Source organism: Dromiciops gliroides, chromosome 2 (genome assembly GCF_019393635.1).
Source record: "Dromiciops gliroides isolate mDroGli1 chromosome 2, mDroGli1.pri, whole genome shotgun sequence".
NCBI lineage: Eukaryota > Metazoa > Chordata > Mammalia > Microbiotheria > Microbiotheriidae > Dromiciops > Dromiciops gliroides.
The window spans coordinates 85,956,985-85,978,887 of record NC_057862.1 but is presented as its reverse complement, the minus strand read 5'-3'; positions in this window follow the sequence as shown (position 1 = coordinate 85,978,887).

The following is a 21,903-nucleotide window of genomic DNA, read 5'->3' as shown; positions in this document are numbered from 1 at the left end:
ACTTAAGTAGGTTAATCAGTGAGATGAATCACTCTCATTCAATTCAATCAATTTCCTCCAGGTGGGACCTTTGAGTATTGGCAAATCCCATTATTTTCTCACACCCAAGTACATGTTGAAACAACTTTTAATTTTTTAAAAAAGTGTTGAGTTCAAAATTCTATCCCTCTCTCCCTTCCCTCCCCAAGAGAAAAAGCAATCCTATATAAGTTATACATGTGCAATTATGTAAACCATTTCCATATTAATCATTCTGTTTAAGAAAAATAAGAAGGAAAGAAAGGAAGAAAGAGGAGGAAGGAAGGAAACAAACAAAGAGAAAGAAAAAAGAAAGAATGCTGCATTCTGTATTTAGATAATATCAATTCTTTCTCTGGAGGTGGATAACATCTTTAATCTTGAGTCCTTTGGGATTGTCTTGATAGGTGTGAGGTGGTAGTTCAGAGTTGTTTTAACTTGTGATTCCCTAGTCAATAGTAATTTAAAACATTTTTTCATATGACTATAGATAACTAATTTTTTTGGTCTGAATATTGTCTATATCCTTTGACTATTTATCAATTGGGGAATGATTTGTATTCTTATAAATTTGACTCAGTTCTCTATATATTTGAGAAATGAGACCTTTATCAGAAATACTTGATGGCAAAAATTTTCCCCCAGTTTTCTGGGGAATTTCCTTTTAATTTTGGTTGCATTGGTTTTATTTGTGGAAAAACTTTTTAGTTTTATATAATCAACACTATTTTACACTTGACACTTACTAGCTGTGTGACCCTGGGCAAGTCACTTAACCCTCATTGCCCTGCAAAAACAAACAAAACAAAACAAAAGATATGTATATGTTAAGTATTGATATTAATTCATTTTCTATAGTACCTTTCAGTGTAATAATGTATCCCTGTTTGTCTTTTATAATTAAATGTATTTTTGTCATTGCCTTGCCTAAGATCATTGAAGCATTATAAAATTTCCTCCAGTACCATATTGCTATACCTCTATGTAAATTTTTATATTTAAAGTGTGTTTCTGATTTTTTTAAAATGTTGTTGGATTCTGTTTTCTAGTCCATTCTTCTAACTTCTTCCATTTTATGGAGTTAAGAGTGGGTATTATTGATTATACCACCCACTTAAAATTAATTACTTCTGATAGATAAGAACTTCTTTTTGGTTGAATCAATTAGAACTTAGTGTGAAAAGGGCCTGCACACCTCCATATCATTCAATCAATCAATTGCAGCTCAATTATGTGAGATATAAGTTCTCCTAGCCTCTCTTCCCTCATGTAGTCCTTTATTCATTTTTTTTCTTAAGATCATCAAACTATAAGAAATCATTCCCAGGTCTTCTGTCTTATTTACCTCTCTGATGATATTGGAGTTCTGAGGGGATACTTACTTTATCCTCCCCATTAGAATGCAGCACTTCACTCTTTTAAAGTCCTTCAGACTGCCCAAAGACATTTACCCATTTATGTTTCTTTTGATTCCTTTCTTTTTTTCAAAGTTTATTCTCAAATTTAATTTTTTTTCATTGAGATGTTTTGAAGTCCATTATTTGATTAAAATAGCATTTCCCCAATGTAGACATAGTCAGTTTTTCTGGGTAAGTTAGCATTGGTTGTAAGTCTATGTCTTTCCTCTTTTGGAATATCATCCCAACACCTCCACTCTGTTATAGTGGCAGCTGCCAAATTTTGGCTGACTAGCTTTTCAGTTCCTGAAGTCTTTCTTTTTGGCTGCTTACAATATTTTTTCTTTGACCCTGTACCTCTGAATTTTGGTCATTATGTTCTTTTAACTTTTTGTTTTGGAATTACTTTCATGGTAGACTGGTAGATTCTATTTTTACTTTACCTTATGATTATAATAGATCTGGAAAGTTTTAATTCATGATTTCTTGAAATATATCCAGTCTCTTTTAAGTAATCCAATTATTCTTAAATTATCTTTCCTTGACTTGTTTTCTAGGTGAGTTGTTTTTTTTGAAATGTGATACTTTTAATTTTGTTTCATTATTATTATTTTTTAATCATCAGCTCTTAGCATAGTGCCTGGCCCATAGGAGGTACTTAATAAATGCTTTTTGACCTGACTTGTGCATTATGGAATCTTTAACTTCTGTTTGGCTCATTCTAATTTTCAGGGAGTCTGTTGCTTGGGTAAAATTGTATTCCTTTTGTACTAAAGTATGAATTCTCTTCCCAATTTATTTCCAGAGCTCTTAATTGTTACAATTATTTCCTTTAGGGATATCTTTTCATTTTTAATATCATTTTAATTTTTTCATTTATTTATCTACTTATTTGTTTACCAATTCATTTATTTTTCATTCATTAATTCATTAATTTACTTATCTCTTTATCATCTGCAATCCCTCATTTCTTTCAGGAATCCTATTTGACCTTATGTCCAAACTCTGCTTTTCTTTGAGGCTTTGCTTGTAGAGAGAATTGGGACTTATTGTCTTTTGAGTTTGGGTATTGGGTATCCCTGGCTCCATAATAGTTCTGTGACTTATTCTTATTTCCTGAATTGGGATTTTGTGTTTGGGCCAGAAACTACATTCTTCTGGAAAGAATTTGGGTCCCTTATAGGTATAATTAGTGATCCTTCCCGTTGTATTATCCAGGTACTGTGTGCCCATGTAAGCTATCTGGGAGGCTTTAGAGGTTCTGAGAGACCAAGATGTAGACCTACATCCCTGGGTCTAGATGCTCACTCCTAGGTCTCACTCCAGGATTAGACATACCCATGTTTACTTTCCTGTGATTTATGATTTAGCACTGGAAAATGATCCACTGAACTTTGTCATTGGGTTTTCCTATCATTAATCAGTCTGGTGGGGTATGGAGGGGCAGGGGGATAGAGGGAGTGAGGGAGAAAGGGAAGGACCTGGGTTGTATTGCTGTCTCTTATTCCTTTCTCTTTTCTGGTTCTCCACAGAGTTCTTATACAAACCATGCTGGTTGACATCACACTTCTGCTTTTCTCTCTTCATTAAGCATTAGAATTCTAAGACATAGATCATTTCAGGCAATTCTATGGAGTGGAATATTTCTATCCTTCAAGAGGCAGAAATACACATTTTGTGGATTCATATGAAACAAATACAGGTCTTTTTCTATCTTCTCATTAACACTCATATGCAGGGCTCGACAGTAATACAAAATGCAATGGAAAGAGAACCAGATTTTTAGTTAGAAGACCTGGGATCCAATCCTAGCTCTGTTACTTACTATCTACTTGGGTTTGGGGCAAATCACTCCTACTCTGTGCCCTCAGTTTCTTGATATTTAAGATTATATTTAATTAGATGATATCTATGGTCTATTCCAGCTCCCAAATACTATGAATTTACATACTGAATACACCCACAGTCTAAACATTAGGTTTTTCAAGCATGCTCTTGTACTTCACAAAATATTCTACAAGCAGATTAAATGAAAGCTCTCAAAGATCAACCTTCTTACTCAGATCTCTAACAAAACCTGTCATCCAAGAATTGTTTCAGCAAATATAGCTGTAACCTTTTTAAAAAAAACATTTACATACATACCATGCTCATATATAATACTACAGATTTTTGAGCCATGGAAATTTAGATCACAGCATCATTTCTCAATGTGACAGATTAAATTAATATAATTTGAAACCTAATTTGACATTTAATTTTTATTCATGATTTTAATTGAAAACAATATGATCTGCATCATAATTTCTGAAAAGGACTGTAATTTATATGATTTTCTTAAAACCAGTCAAGACAGAATTAAAGAAAAATTTATGAAGTGTTTCCCATATGTCAGGCATTTTGCCAGAGTTGTAAGTACAAGTAAAGAAGACAGTATTTGATCTTGAAGAACTTAAAACTGGAAAATTAGCTAGAATTGGAAAATTAGGGGCAGCTAGGTGGCACAGTGGATAAAGCACTGGCCCTGTATTCAAGAGGATCTGAGTTCAAATTTGATCTCAGACACTTGACACTTACTAGCTATGTGACTCTAGGCAAGTTACTTAACCCTCATTGCCCCACAAAAAAAAAAATGGAAAATTAACAAGAGCTAGAAAATAAGGGAGGAGTTGTGGTGTTTGAACATGACCTGGGCAGGGTAAGAGGGTCTGATTACTGGCAAAAATAACGAGAAAATTCATCTACCAGAAGCTGGTGACCCAGAAGTGAAAATCACATTTGCAGTAGGGATAGGAAGCTGTCAATGATTGCCAGAGCACAGATAGCATAGTGAAGATAGCAAGAAGACTAGATTGGCAAAAAATATACTATATGTAAGGGGCAGTACAGTCAGCTCCTCCTTAGTGCAAATAATGAATCCCATATTATATGTAATTATAATTATATTCAAATATGATAATTGGTTCCAGCCCAATAAAAATAGACAATGTAAATATTTTAAAATAAGTTTTAATTTGTTTATTAATGTAATATAATAGTAAAGAATAAGAAATGTATTTCTGATTCAATTGTATTAGAAACAAAATAATAGAGAAAGGAAAATTTTAAAAATTACTGAATATTATACCTAAAGATATACCTTCATTGAGGATATGACAAAAGCACCATTATAATCAATTAAGTAAATGCTTTAGCAGTGGAGACTGAATTAGTGCAAAGAGCTTTATTCACATCTTTAGGAGACTGCATGGGCACATTCACACACAGGGAACCATGTATAACTGAATGACCTGGCATATTATCTAAAATCAGCAATGCTTTAAACATGATTTTGTCATCCTTGCAATATTTTTCAACAGCTTGGCTAAAGTAACTTGAAAACCAATCTTAAAAAACAGCTTTAGTTGCCCATGCTTTCTTATTTGACCACCAAAGATCTGGAATCAATCTGTGGTTGTTGCCTGGGAAAGACCCCAGATTTCCAGATGGATAAACAAGCAATTGTTTTAATTTAAAGTCCCCTCTGCATTTCCTCCCAATAAAAGTTTTAGGTAATCCTTAACCACTTTAAATCTATGTTGAAATCTTTCTTTTTTCCTTATGTATGTTTTAGAAGTCATTGTTTCCTTGAATAGTCCTACTTCTTCCACATTAAATTTTTTTTTTGATCAGGGAATCCATCTTTTTTGAGTATTTTCTTCATTGTTTCAGGGTATTTAGCTGTAGTGGCCTTATTTGGACTGACCATCTCTCAGGTAAGATCATGCTATTGAGCTCAGTTTTTAAAGCAAGTAAATCAAACAATTCTTGCAGGAAAAGGTTGTTTTTTTTTCACTGTACCCTGGGCTGGAAATTAAAGAGATTGTTGGAAGGGAGCTCAATTAGGAGGTTGTTGGAAATAGTCCATAGATGTAGGAGGGGTTAAGAATGTCTCAACTAGGGTAGTGACTGTGTGAGTGGAAAGACGTGCTATGTCTTAATGGACTGGAGCTTTTACTTTTTGGTAGACCTTTTGTTGATTTCATCAGTAAAACAGTGGAGCTTTTACACAGAGCAATATTTACTTAGAATGATAATCACAGATATACTAACATATTTTCCCCAATACATGGGAAGAATAATTCTCCTTCCCTTTACCATCTCATTCTCTGGGGAAGGGAGGAGGCATAAGTTCCTAGCTTGCTTGGTTCCACAGTCCCAGGAACAACACCAAACCCTGCCCTGGGATTAAGTGCCAGACACCCTGGTTTCTCAGGACTTTCTTTCTACCCCTCCTGTAATCCTAGTTCCAAGGTCACCATGACTCAAATTCCTGATCTGGTGGGGGTCACCTCTGGTACCTGAAACTGAAAACAACACAAAACAGAAACAAACACTACTAGGCCCATTTCTCAGAGCCAAGAGTAAAATGGAGAGCAGAGGAAGGGCAAGTCTCTTCACTCTTTAACCAATTCAGTTCATGGCCTCCTGGCTGGGTTCAGCAGCTAGGATCACAGCCACAAAGAGAGAGTAACCTGCTCATTCTAACCAGCTTGAAAGATGCAGGCAAACGATCAAAGGAGGGTACCCCACCCATGTGATTGGGCATGCAGCAGGTTCCATGTTAAGCAAAATAAGAAGGTTCAAAGTAAAGTTACATACCTTCATAATATCTCTTGCATCTAGCTCCCTCTCACCTCCTAACAGACACAACCATCTGCCCAGGAACACTGATAAGAACTCAATAAAAAAAGGCCTAATTCTTTGGTTATGTAAAGTTTATAAGGGCTCCCTCTAGAAAAGGCTTGGGGAAGAGAGAGGCTAAGGCTAAATTAATCTCCTTGTTTCCAAGTCGTTGTTTGTCACTAGGGGACAAGGAGGAGGAGGAAACCAAGAATCTTAGATGGAGCCTCCTATTCCTCAGTTGCTAGATGCTTAATCAAAAGTCCCACAGGGTTTGGCCAAGTCCATCCATAAATCCTGATTTCTGTACAACATCACTACCATCCATCTAATGACTTCCAAAGACATAGAAATTGAATAGGAATTTTCCATACTTGTATTCAGTCTAAGCCTGTGATTGATTGATTGAAGACATCTAGGCTTTGTTCATGCCTGGTGATCAATGCAGATATATTCTCATCAAGTTTAGGCATCAGAGTACATACTCTTGTCCATAAACCAGGCCATTGACAAGTATTTATTAATCACTCCCTGTGCTCCAGTTAACTGGTAAAACAAAGGAAGGCAAAAACAACAATAACAACAACACAGTCCCTGTCCTCAAGGAGCATATTTTCTTTCTTTTTTTTTTTTTTAGTGAGGCAATTGGGGTTAAGTGACTTGCCCAGGGTCACACAGCTAAGTTAAGTGTCTGAGGCCAGATTTGAACTCAGGTGCTCCTGAATCCAGGGCCGGTGCTCTATCCACTGTGCCACTTAGCCGCCCCAGGAGCATATATTCTAAAGAGGGATGACAACATGTAATTTAACTAGGTAACTACAAGCTACATACAGAGTAGATGAAGTTAATGTGAAAGAGGATAGCATCTGGTCATTTACTTCAAGGGGGACAGGGTAATTCTCTAGGCTGACCCCTTACCCTTGCATAAAGATTTTATCAACCTGATACTGAATTTCATTTGACCCTCCTGCTTCTCCCTATATGATGACTGATTCATTTAATTGCAGCTCTGACGACTTTGTTAAACCAAATTAGCTAATTCCAGTGATTTGTTTGACTGATTTTCCCCCATAGAAATAACTGGGTATTTTGTCATCATGTAGAAAAAGTTTGAAGATACTTCTAAAAAATTCTGAGTTCAGATAATGGAGAAAATTACCAGTAAGAAAAGGCCAAATATCTTCTTCCTGATGGAGATCAAGCAGATTCCAGAGGCCAGTGTATCAGAACACTAAGAAAGCCCATTTCTGTAGCATGTTATGGTTTACAAAAGATTTTCTTCACAATAGCCCTGTGAAGTTTATAATGCAAGTATAACAATCTGCATTTACAAATAAGGAAACTAAGATACAGAGAGGCTAAGTTCCCTGCCTAAGACAACCCAGCTGCAATGTCTAGACTTGGAAGCAAGTCCTTAATGTTTTTGCCACTGAACCAAACTATAGTCTTTCTGGTAATTCATATTGAAGAACAATCATACTCACTTTGAGATGTTTGACAATTAGACAAAGTCATAAATTCTGTTCCTTCCCCCAATTGAGAGCTTTTTTCGAATTATTTAAGGTAAAAATAAGTACTTCAATTTTGCTAAGTAAATGGTTTGCTGTGGGCTCAAGTAGATCAGTGACAAAAGCTACTAGGAGGTGCTTGATTTCTGAGCTGCCTTTTAGGTTTCAAAAGGGACAGAAGCAGTGGGCCCAGGTGGCCATGGAGGAAGAAAGTATCCAGAGTGGGCAGACTTTAAATCCAAATTGTTTGTCTTAGAAATCCTATACTCATCTTCCTTTTCTATTTGCTTTTCAGATATTCCATGATAATAAGAATAGCAACCACAGAATCTCAGAATTGATAGAGACTTCAGAAGTCCTTAGCCCAATTTTTACCTGAGTACGAATGACCTCTACAACATATATGACATGTGGTCATCTAGCCTTTGGAGATCTCTAGTTGTGGAAGAAAAACATATACATATATACATACACATATGCATATACATATATATGTACCTAATATATATGTGTGTATATGCATATATACTGTGTATACATATACACACTCATACATACATGTATACACATGTGTATGGTGGCAGAGTAGATAGAGCATCAGGCCTGGAATCAGGAAGACCCATCTTCCCCCGTTCAAATCCAGCCTCAGGCACTTACTAATTGTATGACCTTGGGCAAGTCACTTAACCCCATTTGCCTCAGTTTTCTCATCTGTAAAATGAGCTGAAGAAAGAAATGGCAAAGCACTCCACTATTTTTAACAAGAAAATCCTAAATGGGATCACAAAAAGTTGGACATGACTGAAAAAACAACTGAACAATAACAACACCAGTTGTGTATACACATACATACATACTCTGATTTAACCTGTTTGTCGGACACTTTTAATTTTAAAAGCAATATTGTTTAGTGAGTGATTTGGAAAATAAAATGTGATCTCTCTGATTAAAGAAATTTCCAACTCAACATTTATGTAATTGTTAAACAAATAATAGTAAAATTCAACAGCAATAAAAAGGGGGAGGGAATATTGTTTTCACTAACTGATATGTAATTTACCAAAAGGAAAGAAGAGTAGGCACAGCCTTGGGAAGATTTTTACCAGAACACTACAATTTAGCACACTCCCAAGTTCTAATCTCATTAGCAATTTAAGGGAGACCAAGTACATTCACAACACTAACATCCTGTGATGATTAAAAACGTTTTGAGAGACACAGTTTCTGGATAATTTAATCATTTTATTAATAATGCCAGAACATTATTAATAAAAGGATGGTTATTTGGCCATCTCTCTTAGACCAAAGACCCCTAAAGGAGGTGGGGGTCACAGTTTATATCCCCTTTAAAGAGTAGATGTTCCTGAGGGATAAAAACCAACTTGGATTGGTTAACACAATGGGAGGTGTGGACTAGATTGCAATGGAGGTCTTGGGGTATGTGACTTAGATCACTCAAATCTTGGACAAAGAGACATCAATTTCTATATCACCTGATTTGATAATAGAATCAACCTTTCTCCAAACATGTCTGACTAAACACGAACTGAAATACACACATTACCACAAACTTAGAATTTGTTTTACTGTCTGATTAGATCTTGGTTTGGGTAAAAGTCTAAGAGAGATTTCCTACACTAGTTGGTTTCTGGATGAGGAAGTAAAAAACGGGAAAAACCTTGGTCCTAGTACAATACTAGTTATTAAGTATAATAAAGAAATACATATTTCTCACAATCCTATTTTCTTCGACACAGTGGAGGTGGTAAGCTTCCACATATTGCTGGAGTACAGGATTTTATGATTTCTCTTTAAACCTATGTGGTAAAGACAGAATTTATTATTTCCAGTTTATAGTTGTGAAAAGTGGAATTACAAGTTCCTAGACAACTTGTACATCAAATTTGATAGAGCCAAAGCTTGAACCTATGATTCCTGGCTTTGTCTAATTTTCACTTCTAATGTACTACTCTTCTCTACAAAAGCTGGATATCATCACAATAAAACTGTTCAACAGAAACAGTCAAAGCAAGTCCCAAAGAAATTTGGGGTTTGATCTCAACCCCCTTTGGACATGCAAAGTACCTACCATTTGTAATGAGACTTTCAGAATATATGAAATGTCTACCCTGAGTCACAACCAGTAGGCTTAATGAAAATAATTTATTAAATTGATTCCTTGTTGTTGTAGAAATGACAATAAAATTCTGACTGAATTTGAGGGCAGTGTGTTGATATAATCAATACAGTAGCATGAAATGGTTGTTCAAGAAGATCAAACTCAAATACCATTATTCTTGTGATTACAGTGAAACTTGTGTCTAAATATGCATTTCCAAATGAGTCAGAGGATAGTTCAAACCTACAGCCTAATCAGACCAGAGTAATCTTCCTAATTTTCATTTCTGATCATATCATTCCCCTGCTCAGGAATCTTCAATGGCTCTCTATTGTTTACTGCCATCAAAGAGGCTCCACAGTCACAACCCATATTCTTTAAAAACGTCAATTTCTCCCAGTTTCTTGAGCCTTGTCTTGCCTAGTCCTATACCCTTGCCTTTGTTCACTTCCCATGAATAGAGTGGCCTTCCTCTATATCTCTGTTCATTAAAGTCCTCCTCTTTCAACATCTCTACCATAAAGCCTTCCACTATTCCCACTTATAAAAATGATCTCTCCCTCCTCAAATTGCTCCAAACACTGACTTCTCCCATGCATTTATTTTATTATAGCTTTATTAGAGTGATTTATGTATATTTAACATTTTTCCCTCAGAGATTGTAAACATCCTGAGGATATAATCAAAGATGTATAATTTTTTCTCACTTTAGTATTCCCAAATCATCTTACACAAACACAGAGTAGACATTCAATAACACTTTGTTGTTGCATGACCAACAACCAATCACCTGAGAGAAACTACTGGTTTGCCAGACTGTTGTTGCTAACTTGAAATAAAATGGCAGTGTTTGTGGCATTGACGAGACTCATCCAATGGTAACGAGTGTCCTTTATGGAATTTAAGTTTGGAAGAAATTTTTCCTAAAGAAAAATTGCTACTCATTCCAACTGTACAGGAAGAATTAAGGTGAATTTAAAGACAATTGACAAAGGCGTGGCACATTTCTCCACAGTCTAGATATAGGAAGCACACATTGGGCTTACTGAGGGAGGTGAGAATGAAAACTGGGATAAATCACTATGAATCTGCATAGAATTAAAAGTAGAGATTCACTCAGAAGGCACAAGGAAAAATCATTACTAGGTCAAAACTTTTTTTTGTTTGTTTAATGGACTCCTTTAGCAATCTGGTAAAGTCTATAGAACCTTATTCAGAATAATGTTTTGGTGCTCATTTTCATAACTGAAGGAAATGTTAAACTCAAAGGTTATGGAAAATAAAGATGATTTTTCCCCATTCAAGTTCATGGATTCAAATGAAATTTGATTCCAATTTAAGAACCTATGCTCTAGATTTTTGGGAAACCTTTTGTCTGTGAAGCCTAGGGATATGGGGACTTCAGTATAAAAGAAAGCTTAACATACAGAGGTATTTCAATCTGGAGATGAATTTTAGTGATAAACATACTGCATAGTTTGTGTGAAAAAGTAGGTACTTTGGGTAAAGGACCAATCATTTTCTGCTGAGAGCTGAGGAAAATTGCAGAGATGGTCAACACAGGACCCTTCACAGAAGATGGTGAACATCATTTGATAGGACACCTATAAGCAAATTAATAGGACTACAAAGCAAACCTGAAACAATAGCAGACAGGAAACAATCACTATTTCCTGAGAGCTAAGGGAACCTGCAGGAAACACAGTGCTAAGAAAAGCTTAAGAAAGCGAGAAGTGACTGGTGGTTATCTTCTGTGAGCACTGGAATTAAAAGCTAGGAGGAAAATAGGCACCCCCACAAGGGTTCTAAGGTAGCATGCTAAGTGCCTAAGACTATATAGACTGCTGGGTGGAGAGTTGGTCACTTATGGCAGTTTTTTTTTAAATGGGTTTTGATAATACTCCTCCTTGTTTCCTTTACCCTCTCAAAAACAATCATATTTTGAGCTTTGTGAATCAATGTGCTTATTAGGGAGTTTGGTGACCACACCTTAAGGACATGTAATATACTAAAGTTCTCAGATCGTGCGAATGGAATAACGATCCAGAAATGTCCCAAATTGTACCCATGCCCTTAATATATCAGGAGCTAAATTCTGATATAAAGCATACATGTAGAAAATAATAAATAAGTTTCTTGTTTCTACCATACTTCACTAGTTTATTTAAGAAACCAAATCTAAGGCCCTGTATCAAAGAGAAAGCAGATAAAGTTTGTAAAGTATTTAAAAGTTCATTAATTTTATTTTAAAAGTAGCCTTTTTATTTATCCCATGTCCTATGGATTAAATGTGTCTGCTTATCTATCTATCTATCTATCTATCTATCTATCTATCTATCTATCTATCTATCTATCTATCTATCTATCTATCTATCTATCTATCTATCCATGCATCTATCTAATGATTCATTCCTTAAAATTTTGTGAACATTTTAATGGATGTTTCCTTACAAAATATTCATAATCTCTAAGTGAGGTAGAATATAAAGCTTTCAAAGCAGACCTGACTGAGATCAATATCCTGGGGGAACAGGATGAGGTATGTATGATCTGTGTTGTCTTGTCTGCTACTAGTAACAAGGATGTTTTCAATAAATCTTGAAAGGATGAGCTTATATCCTCATGCCTTTATTCAATAACAAAAGTTATTTTATCCACCTGAGTGTGTCTGTAAAATATTTAGTATAAAGCAATAACAAGATAGCAACAAGTCTCAGCATGATTTCTATCTGATCCCCATAAAAAAGATGAAATTGAGATAATTGGCAATAGTGTAAGGTATATTTCTCATGTACAGTGGTTTGTGTCCACATGGATTGCTGAAATTCAGCTTTTAGGGAGGAACAAATAAAAAAAACTCTGGAATCTCACTAACTCCCCTCTAAAAGAGATGGTGGTACCAACTTTCAGGGGAATGAGAGGCTTCTACTCAGATCTTGGGGTACTAGACTAGAATTATGTTTATATGCCCCTACCTAAATATTGCTAGTTTAAGGAAAATGATTTTGTTCTTAGCTTCTAATTATTTCCCCAACCATTCTTCCTTAAAGATGAAGGGGTGTAGCTTATATCAAAAGCCTTGGTTCCTTCATACTAAATTCTACTTACACAGAAGTTACATTAATCCAAATAATAGATAATGAAGAAACTAATTTATCTAAGTAAATAGCAAACAAATCAGAGAAGTTATACAAATTAGACTACACCAGACAATTCATAAAGTTAATGAACTCTTCCACTGGGAACAAGATAGCTCATTTGAGAGTCTCAGATCTCAGTAAGGGGGCAATTGTCCAAGGAGTATAGGGAGCCAAGCTGAAAATCAGGAACATGTTGAGGGAGCTACCTTTTCCCTAGCAACTACCTTCTCAAGTCTATTTTCTTTCTCCCTAAAGAGAATGTAGAACCACATATGTCTTTTCTCAAGTGTTAAAAAAAAAAAACACCTTTAAAAGAGGTTCTCTTTTTCTCCAAGCTCTCATGTTGAGTCTGGCCCTTCACACTGACATTTTGCATTGTGTGATAGCAGACATTTATGTGGGGCTTTAAGCTTTACATAGTGCTTAATGTATATTATCTGAACTTAAAAAAACCCAAATTTCAATACTTACTTCAAAGATCTTTGATTTGATCAGCATGAGCACTTCTTCCATTAATTTGTTTGCCACACCAAGTTTTAGTAGTTAATCTTTGTGAGTTTAGTTGAAAGGATTCTTAAGTGAGGGGAACTAGTGAAACCATAATGCCCGAAACATAGATTTGAGCCAGATTGCATCCCTCTCAGATCTAACATTCTATGAGTCTAGGATTCTATGTTTGCCATGTTATGTAAGAAATTAGGCTATACAATCTCTATGTTTTCTCCCAAATCTAAGCTTGTATCATCCTATGTGAAAAGGATAGAACTGGGCATTCTACCATTATTTAACTGGCCTCTGTGTGTGTGTGTGCACGTGAATGCTTTATTGCTCCAAACAGATTTTGAGCTCCTTGAGGAGTGTGAGGAGAGGCAGAGATTATCTACAAAGTGAGCTGAGATCTTTGAATTATAAGTAACAATAAAATTTGAATAGATTCACATTCTTCATAATCCTTCTGTTTTGCCTACCAGTGAGCTTCAAACAGCAGAGTTTGTATACTTTGCTAATCCCTGCAGCATGATTGATCCTCTGTTGATGCTTATTAAAGTGTAGCACTTCTAAGAAATGGATAGAATTCTGCAAATTTGAAAAGTCAGGCTATTTTTAAGGAAGGACAAGAAACTCTTTAAAGAACATATGACACACGTCCCCAGAGAAGGGAGAGATATATTGCAGAGATAGCCTAATGTAGAGAAAAACAATAACTTTTGAGACCAGAGTTTGAATGCTGGCTATACTACTTGCTACCTGTGTGACCACGAGCAAGTCACTTAAACTTTCTGAGCATCAGCTTCCTCAACTTGTATTACCTACCTCACGGTGCTGCGGGGAAAAAAAAAAAAAAGCTGCACAGATTGTCTAAGGTTACATAAATGTGAGCTATTATGCTAATGGTACTATAAATTCCTCAATAAACCATCATTGTACTGGGAAGGACAGAACAAAAATGGCTAAAGGCAGTAGCTACTTACTCAGGATTCCTAAGTAGGTAGTAAGAGGGCGCCTAGCTGTCCCTGATGAGCTCATTGTTGCCTAGTCTAGAAAAGCTACATCCTACATCATTGAGAGAGATAGCAAATGTGATTGCTGAGCAATTGCAAGTCATCTTTTAAAGATTGTGAAGAAAGAGAGAGTAACTATAAGACTGGAAAAATAACAAAAGTAAGCTTGATTTTCCCTCCAAAAATTGAAGAAAATGGAATCTAAAAACTATATAGACCATCAATCACGACATCATTTTGGCAGAATTCTAAAAGGTAAATGTTCAAAAGATGGTTAGTGAACACCTAGAAAAGGGAGTTTGTGATCACTAAGAACTGTCATGGTTTTAAGAACCCCCAAATCTTATTCATTTTAGGTTATTAGACTGGTAGATCCAGGGAATTCTTTGAGATATAGTTCATCTAGATTCTAGTTAAACATATAACAAGGTCTCTCAGTCCATTTTGGTGGAACAAATGTTGATAATTGGGCTAGATGAAATAAAATAAGTTGTTCTTCATACTGGTTGAATGGTCAAATTCAAAGAAGAGTCAAAGATGGCTTGTTGTTGTTGTTTGTCCTTCATTCTCTAAGAGGATCATGACATTAGGGTGATGTCATGACTTGTAGTGAATTGGATTCAAGTGAGGGAAGGCTTTGGAAAGTCACTGTCTCCTCCAGAGTCATCTGGGTCCAGTGGCAACTTCTCTCTTTCTCTCTTTCCCCTGTATATACTTACCCCATATATACTTACATATATACATATACATATGTGTGTATACATACATATACACATATACATTTACATACACACTTATACAATACACATAATACATACATACACACATATGGATATATATGGTAGACACACACATACACATATACATACACACATATATACACATATACATACACACATGGATATATATGGTAGACACACATATATATATACATACACACACACACACACACACACACACACACATATATATATATATATATATATATATCCTGATTATTATTATTTTTGTTTGGTTTTGGGTTTTTTTTTGCAGGGCAATGGGAGTTGTGATTTGCCCAGGGTCACACAGCTAGTAAGTGTCAAGTTTCTGAGGCTGGATTTGAACTCAAGTACTACTGAATCCAGGGCCGGTGCTTTATCCACTGTGCCACCTAGCTAGCCCTCCTGATTATTTTTTAAGGCAATTGGGATTGGGACTTGCCCAGGGTTACATAGATAGTAACTGTCGGAGTTCAGATTTGAACTCAGATCCTCTCAACTTCAGGGCCAGTACTCTATTTGCTATGCCACCTAGCTTCTGCCATAAATGGCTTCATGTTGCCTTGGAAGTCAAGTGTTCCAGAGATCTGTGCCTGACTCTGGGATATTTAATATTTTTTAATGACCTGGATAAAGGTAGAGGTGGCATGCTTATATCTTCAGATGACAAAGAATTGTGATGAATATATTATAAGCTAGATCTCAAAAAAGATCTCAATAGGTCAAGTCTAAAAAACTGAAATATATTAAGGATAATTGTGAAGTCATACAATGTAGGCTAAAAAAATCAACTTCACAACTATAGTATGGGGGAGATATACCTAAGTAGAAGTTGATCTGCTAAGGGTTTTAGGGAACTACAATCTCCATATGAATTGGCAGTGTGAGATACACACACACACACACACACACACACACACACACACACACACACACCATTCAAGAGAGTTAATGGGGGGCAGCTAGGTGGCGCAGTGGATAGAGCACCAGCCCTGGATTCAGGAGGACCTGAGTTCAAATCCAGCCTCAGACACTTTACGCACTTACCGTGTGACCCTGGGCAAGTCACTTAACCCCAATTGCGTTACAAAAAAAAAAAAAGAAAAGAAAAAAGAAAGTTAATGGAATTTTATTCTGCACAAGAGCCCTAGTGTCCAAGACTAGGGAAGTGAGAGCCCCAGCCCCAACCTGATCAGAGCATATGTGAAATACTATCTTCATTTTTAGGCACCATATTTTAGGAAGGACATTGTAAATGGGAGATATCAAAAGGAGGGTAGCCAGAATGGTGAAGGGCCTCATGTTCATACCATAGGAGAATAAATTGAAGAAACTAATGATGTTTTGCCTAGAGAACACTTACATGGGTCATAATAACTGTCTTTATTCATATGAAAAAGGAATTAGACCTATTCTGATGAGACTCAGAGAGTAAAAATAGGAGTAATAGGAGGCTATTACAAAGAGGCAAATTTTGGTTTGGCTTGAGGAAACAATTTCTAATTATTAGAGCTACCCAACAGTGGAACAGGCTACCTTAAAGCATAATGGCTACCCTTTCACAGGAGGCCTTTGAACAAAACCTTTTAGAGAATTATTGGATTTTTTTTAGAAGAAGTTCTTATTCAGATGTGGTTTGAATTTCCAACTCGAGGTCCTTTTCAAATCTGAAGTTCTCCCATTCTGTGAAGATTAGAATATTTAGAGAACAAGGTTCTTTTTACTCTGTGGATCAAGGATGTTATAAATGTGGGAAGAAATCTCCATACTACTGCTCAGAAATGTAACCTTGTATTTACCAGATTTCTTTTCTACTACATAGGACAGAAGTCCATTTCTATGATACGATCAACTAATATGAGTTTTGAGGAAGATTTAGCTAAAAACCCAAAGGATCGTTATGAACTGTGTTTTTGTTTTATTTATTATAGACTATCTTTGTCCATGCTAAGCTATTTTGACTGAATTTTGGAATCAAACTGATTGATTTCAGTAAAATAGTTTTTTCTAGTTCCAAAAGACTATGGGTCTATGATCCCATTTTGTCTCTGTGATAGAAAATTCTCACTGAATATTTCATTTATCAACCAGCTAGTTGAGTTTTGTGAGGGAACAGTCTATCTGTGACTTATAGAGATAAGAAAGTCAACCACTACAACAAGGGCAAAAAAAAAAATAACACATTCCAAGAGGAGACAAGTCATGTTCTCTCTTTTAAAAATTTCATTCTCTGTCACAGACTGTCTTCAAACTATGGCTGGTCCTATTCAGGATGCTCTTTGAAATATATTTCCTGCTGCAGCCTAAGATCATCCTTTGCCTACATATGTGATTAAATATTGAAACATTATCTACAGTTGAGAATGTTCTCTGGTGGATAAATTTAAGATAAAACAGTTGAAAAATGCAAGTGTCAAATTACTGAATCCAAATGAACTTGATCTTGAGTTTTTTTGTGAAATGTTACAGTGGTTACATGGTGAATTTTTTCCCAATTACTTTAGTCTGAAAACTTATATGCACAAGAAAGCCATTGAGATTTCCACTGCATCATTATGTCAAAAAGTGAAGTGCTGCTTAGAAAGGTGGTCCATATTTATAAACAACATGCAATGAAGCTAATATGCAGGAGTCAGTATGGTAATCAATATGGTCAAAAGGCTACTAGTTATGATTTCCACTTTTGATTCTTTCTGAAATTTGTAACCAATGCAATATAGAAGTTAGAAATAGAAGGCAGAAGATAATACTTATACCCACTCTGTCTCTCATTCATAGAATAAACAAAAAAATAAATGAATTAATAAATAAATTAGCAAATAGATAAATGAATGAATGAATGAATGAATGAATGAATGAATGAATGAATGAATGAATGAATGAATAGGTAATAAATGGATGGGTGACTGAAAGGCATCTATTTACTTTCTTTTCTGGATTTTCAAGAACTCTGGCTGCTAAGAAAATAGGAATTTCAGCACCTGCAGAGGCATTTATCTGGTGGCATCTCGACAAGGGATGCTTTCCTGGGTGGTGACTGTGAATGTGGGGCTGATAGTAGGGTTGGCTATTAGTGGTTGCTGGTCACATATTGGTGTAGGTGGTGGCAAGACTGATGGGCCCATAATGCAATAGAGCTACTCCCCTCAGTGATGGCTGCAGGGCTGGGAAGGATGCTGGGCCAGTGGTCTGAGAGCACTGTACTTGCTATTACACATCTACTATTATGTCTATACATGCCTTCTAGTATTTAGCACAGTGCCTGACCCATAATAAGTGCTTGATAAGTGTTCATTGGCTGATTGACTGTGGTATCTTTACTTGCAAACTAGTTTACCACTAGAATTGCATTCATAAGTCAAGTTAGCTCAAAGCAAAACCTTAAAAAAAAGTCAAATTAGTTAGACAGTTGACCTGAATTTTCTTCAGATTGAGCTGTCAAATCAGTCAGCATGTGCACGACAATTACTTATATCTTTGTGAAGCCATGTTAATTGTTCTCTTTTATAACACTGTCAGAGTCTTATTTTGAATAGATACCATTACATACCTATAAACTCCTTGAAGTGAAAGAATTCTTGATTTTCTACTCTGTCTCTAGTGCTTAGCTCAGCATCTTAACATAGTAAGCACTTTATGTTGGTTTTATATTAATGACAATAAAATGATAATGATAGCACCTATCATCAGTATTAAGCATGAAACAGGAAAATCAGTGAAAATCATGATGGGAAGCTAAGTAACATAAAAGACAGAGCTCCTCATCTAAGGGTAAATACATATTGTTATGTTTCTTCCAGATCTCAACCTGTGATTTGCTCTGTACATTTACCTAAAATAATCACTATATGATGTTGATAATATAATGAACAAAATTATTCCAAAAGACCCATAATTTCATTTAGGTATGAACTCCCGCCATTTACTGATAGGGCCTAAGTTCCCTCCACTCCTTTCCTTTTAGTAGATGGCTTCATGAGTTTCTTTAGATTGAAACATCACCTTTAGAAGAGATTTCAGGTGATAAGCTTCTCTGAACTTGGGCTGATCCTCAAATAATAATACATAAAAGTCCATTTCTAGGATCACAATGGAAACTCTTCTGGTTAATAGGACATGCCCAAGTTTGAATTTTTCTGGATTAGACTTTGGGAATCTAAAGTCACCTTCATGAGATATTGCTTCCCAGAAAAAGTAATAACCAATCAGCAAGCATTTATAAAGTATCTACTATATGGGAAGCTAGGTGGTGGAGTGCATAAAGTGCCAGGCTTGGAGTCAGGATGACTCATCTCCCTGAGTTTAAATATGGCCTCAGATACTATGTGTGTGACCCTGACCCAGTCACTTAACCATGTTTTCTCCAGTTTCCTCATTTGTAAAATGAGCTGGAGAAGGAAATGGCAAGCCACTCCAGTATCTTTGCCTAGAAGACCCCCAATGGGGTCATGAAGAATGGGACATAACTGAAAAACAACTGAACTGAAGTATGTGTCAAACATTGTCATAGGTGCTGTGGATACAAAGAGGCCCTCAAAAAGCCTACATTCTTTTTGTGTGGTGTCTACTAGGATGCCCTGTAAAGTCCCTTTTGGCATTTATGTTCCTATGATTCAAAAACAGTGCATTTTCCTTTGTCCCACACTGTGAGCTACTCTTGAGGAATGACTAATATGTTATGGCTTGAGCAACTTGGGGGATAATGTGCATTTTTACATGGCAGGAACAAAGTATAAAAAAATCTAATATTTTCCATTTTGTTCTTAGAATAAGAGTCAAACCTCCAAGAGAATCAAACCATCATGTAATGAAAGTGTTATGTCTTGGTTGTGTTTCAGTCACATTCAGAGCCTACAGAACCAACCCTCAGTTAGCCCTTCTAGTGAATCTTTACCATATATTTGTTCCTCAGACAGATTCCTCTTTGCCACATGGGAAACTTCTCCAGGGGAGGGTGAGTCCAAATGGGAACACAGTGTCTAGGAAACCGGGGTGGAACAGGCATGATTGAACAATAACACTAAATAATTGACGAAGCTAGGTTCCTTACGAGTCAAATGCTGTACATGTGAGTCCAGCACTTACCCTGCTCTTTATTAAATGACAGATTTTGAAAGAAAATTTCCCCAGGAATTTGCCAGCTACTACTGAAGAAATCTTTTCACAAGGATTAACTGTCCTTGAAAAATCCTTTCTTTCTTCTGCTCCAGATAAACACATCTTCTCTGCAACTGTTATCTGTTTATGTGCAATGTTACAATCTTAAAGTTGGAATGGACCCAAGAAGTGATTTACTTTATCCCCTTTATTTTACACAGGCTAGATGCCTAAGGATAGGAAGTATTTACTCTAGAGAGTAATCAACAAACCAAAACTTTGATAGAGAAGAAACAGCCACAAAGCTGCTGAGTTCATCATAGGAGTGGTAGGTTAAATTTGTGATGGCTAAATTCAATCACCTTTGCCTAAATCCACAAAAGATTTCTTTCTGAGACTATCAATTTGACCTGGAATGCAGAATTCATTGCATGAAGGGACTTCAGACCTGAGGGCCATGGACCACTTTGGACTGTTTAAACTTCTTAGAGGCTCATATTCATTACCAACCAAATGGGGGTAATAACAATCAATTGTACTGCCTAGCTCATAAGGCTATATTTTAGGAGCTTTGTAAGCTTCTGTAAACTTTGTAAATCCTAAAGGGTGAAATAAGTTTTAGCTATTGCTATTGTTATTGTTATCATTGTCACCTCCAAATGATGTGGAATTTTGTAGCTTCCTTCAGACAAATATGGGATTAACAAGCTTTTTTTTTTTGTAAAAAGAAATGAAAAATACATGTGATATATAACTTTAAAACACATATGTGATATGTAAGATAACATTATAAATATTCTGTTTTAGTGGTATTAATGGTTATTGACATAAACTTAAATTCCTACCTCTTTGAGTTTAAAACTACTATATTAGACCATATATTGGATGAGGGATAAAATACCTGATCCCTTGAAACAGGAAATTAACCTATACATGAAGACAGCTTAAATTAATTTCATGGAAGAATTTTCAGTCTTTAAAAAAAAGGAAAAAGGAAATCCTAGAATCACTTTTTAGATGAAACATAAATTAAATGAAATAAAACCACCTATCAGCACAATAAACTCTGTAACCAGAACTCATCATTCTTAGGGGTGACAGGAATAATATGAAATCAACATAAAATACAAAATGCTCATTTTGAACATGCCTTTGAATGTCAACAATTCTTAAGGAGCTACTATATGGAAAAACTTGCCTGCCACCTGGCTGGTGGGAGTGGGAGAGAATACAAGGATGAGTAAGACATGGTAGCTATGCTTAAGGAGTCCAAAATCTCATAGTAGGACTGAGATATGTGCATAAACAATTAAAATACAAAATAGAATATGGAAAATGCCTTTGATAGGTACAACGTTCTACTCAAGCTTCAAGAAAGCAAAGATCATTTTCCCCTGGTGCCAACTAGCAACCTTCCTTACCAAAATGTTTACCAGGGCTGCAAATATGTTACAACATTTTACAGATTTGCAAATACGAAAATATACTACTGGGCAAGAAATACTTCGCCCCATCCTCCTATCAGAAAGATTTTAAATAATAAGAAAGAAAAAATGATTATTTGGTTTATCATAGACCCCAAAGACATGTTATTCTGTCCTGCCCTCCTTTGTGAATGCTTAGATATAGTTACCAAAGTCTCTGAACCAAGAACCTGAAGAATGTTGTTAAAAATATATAGAAATAAATAATTCCAAAT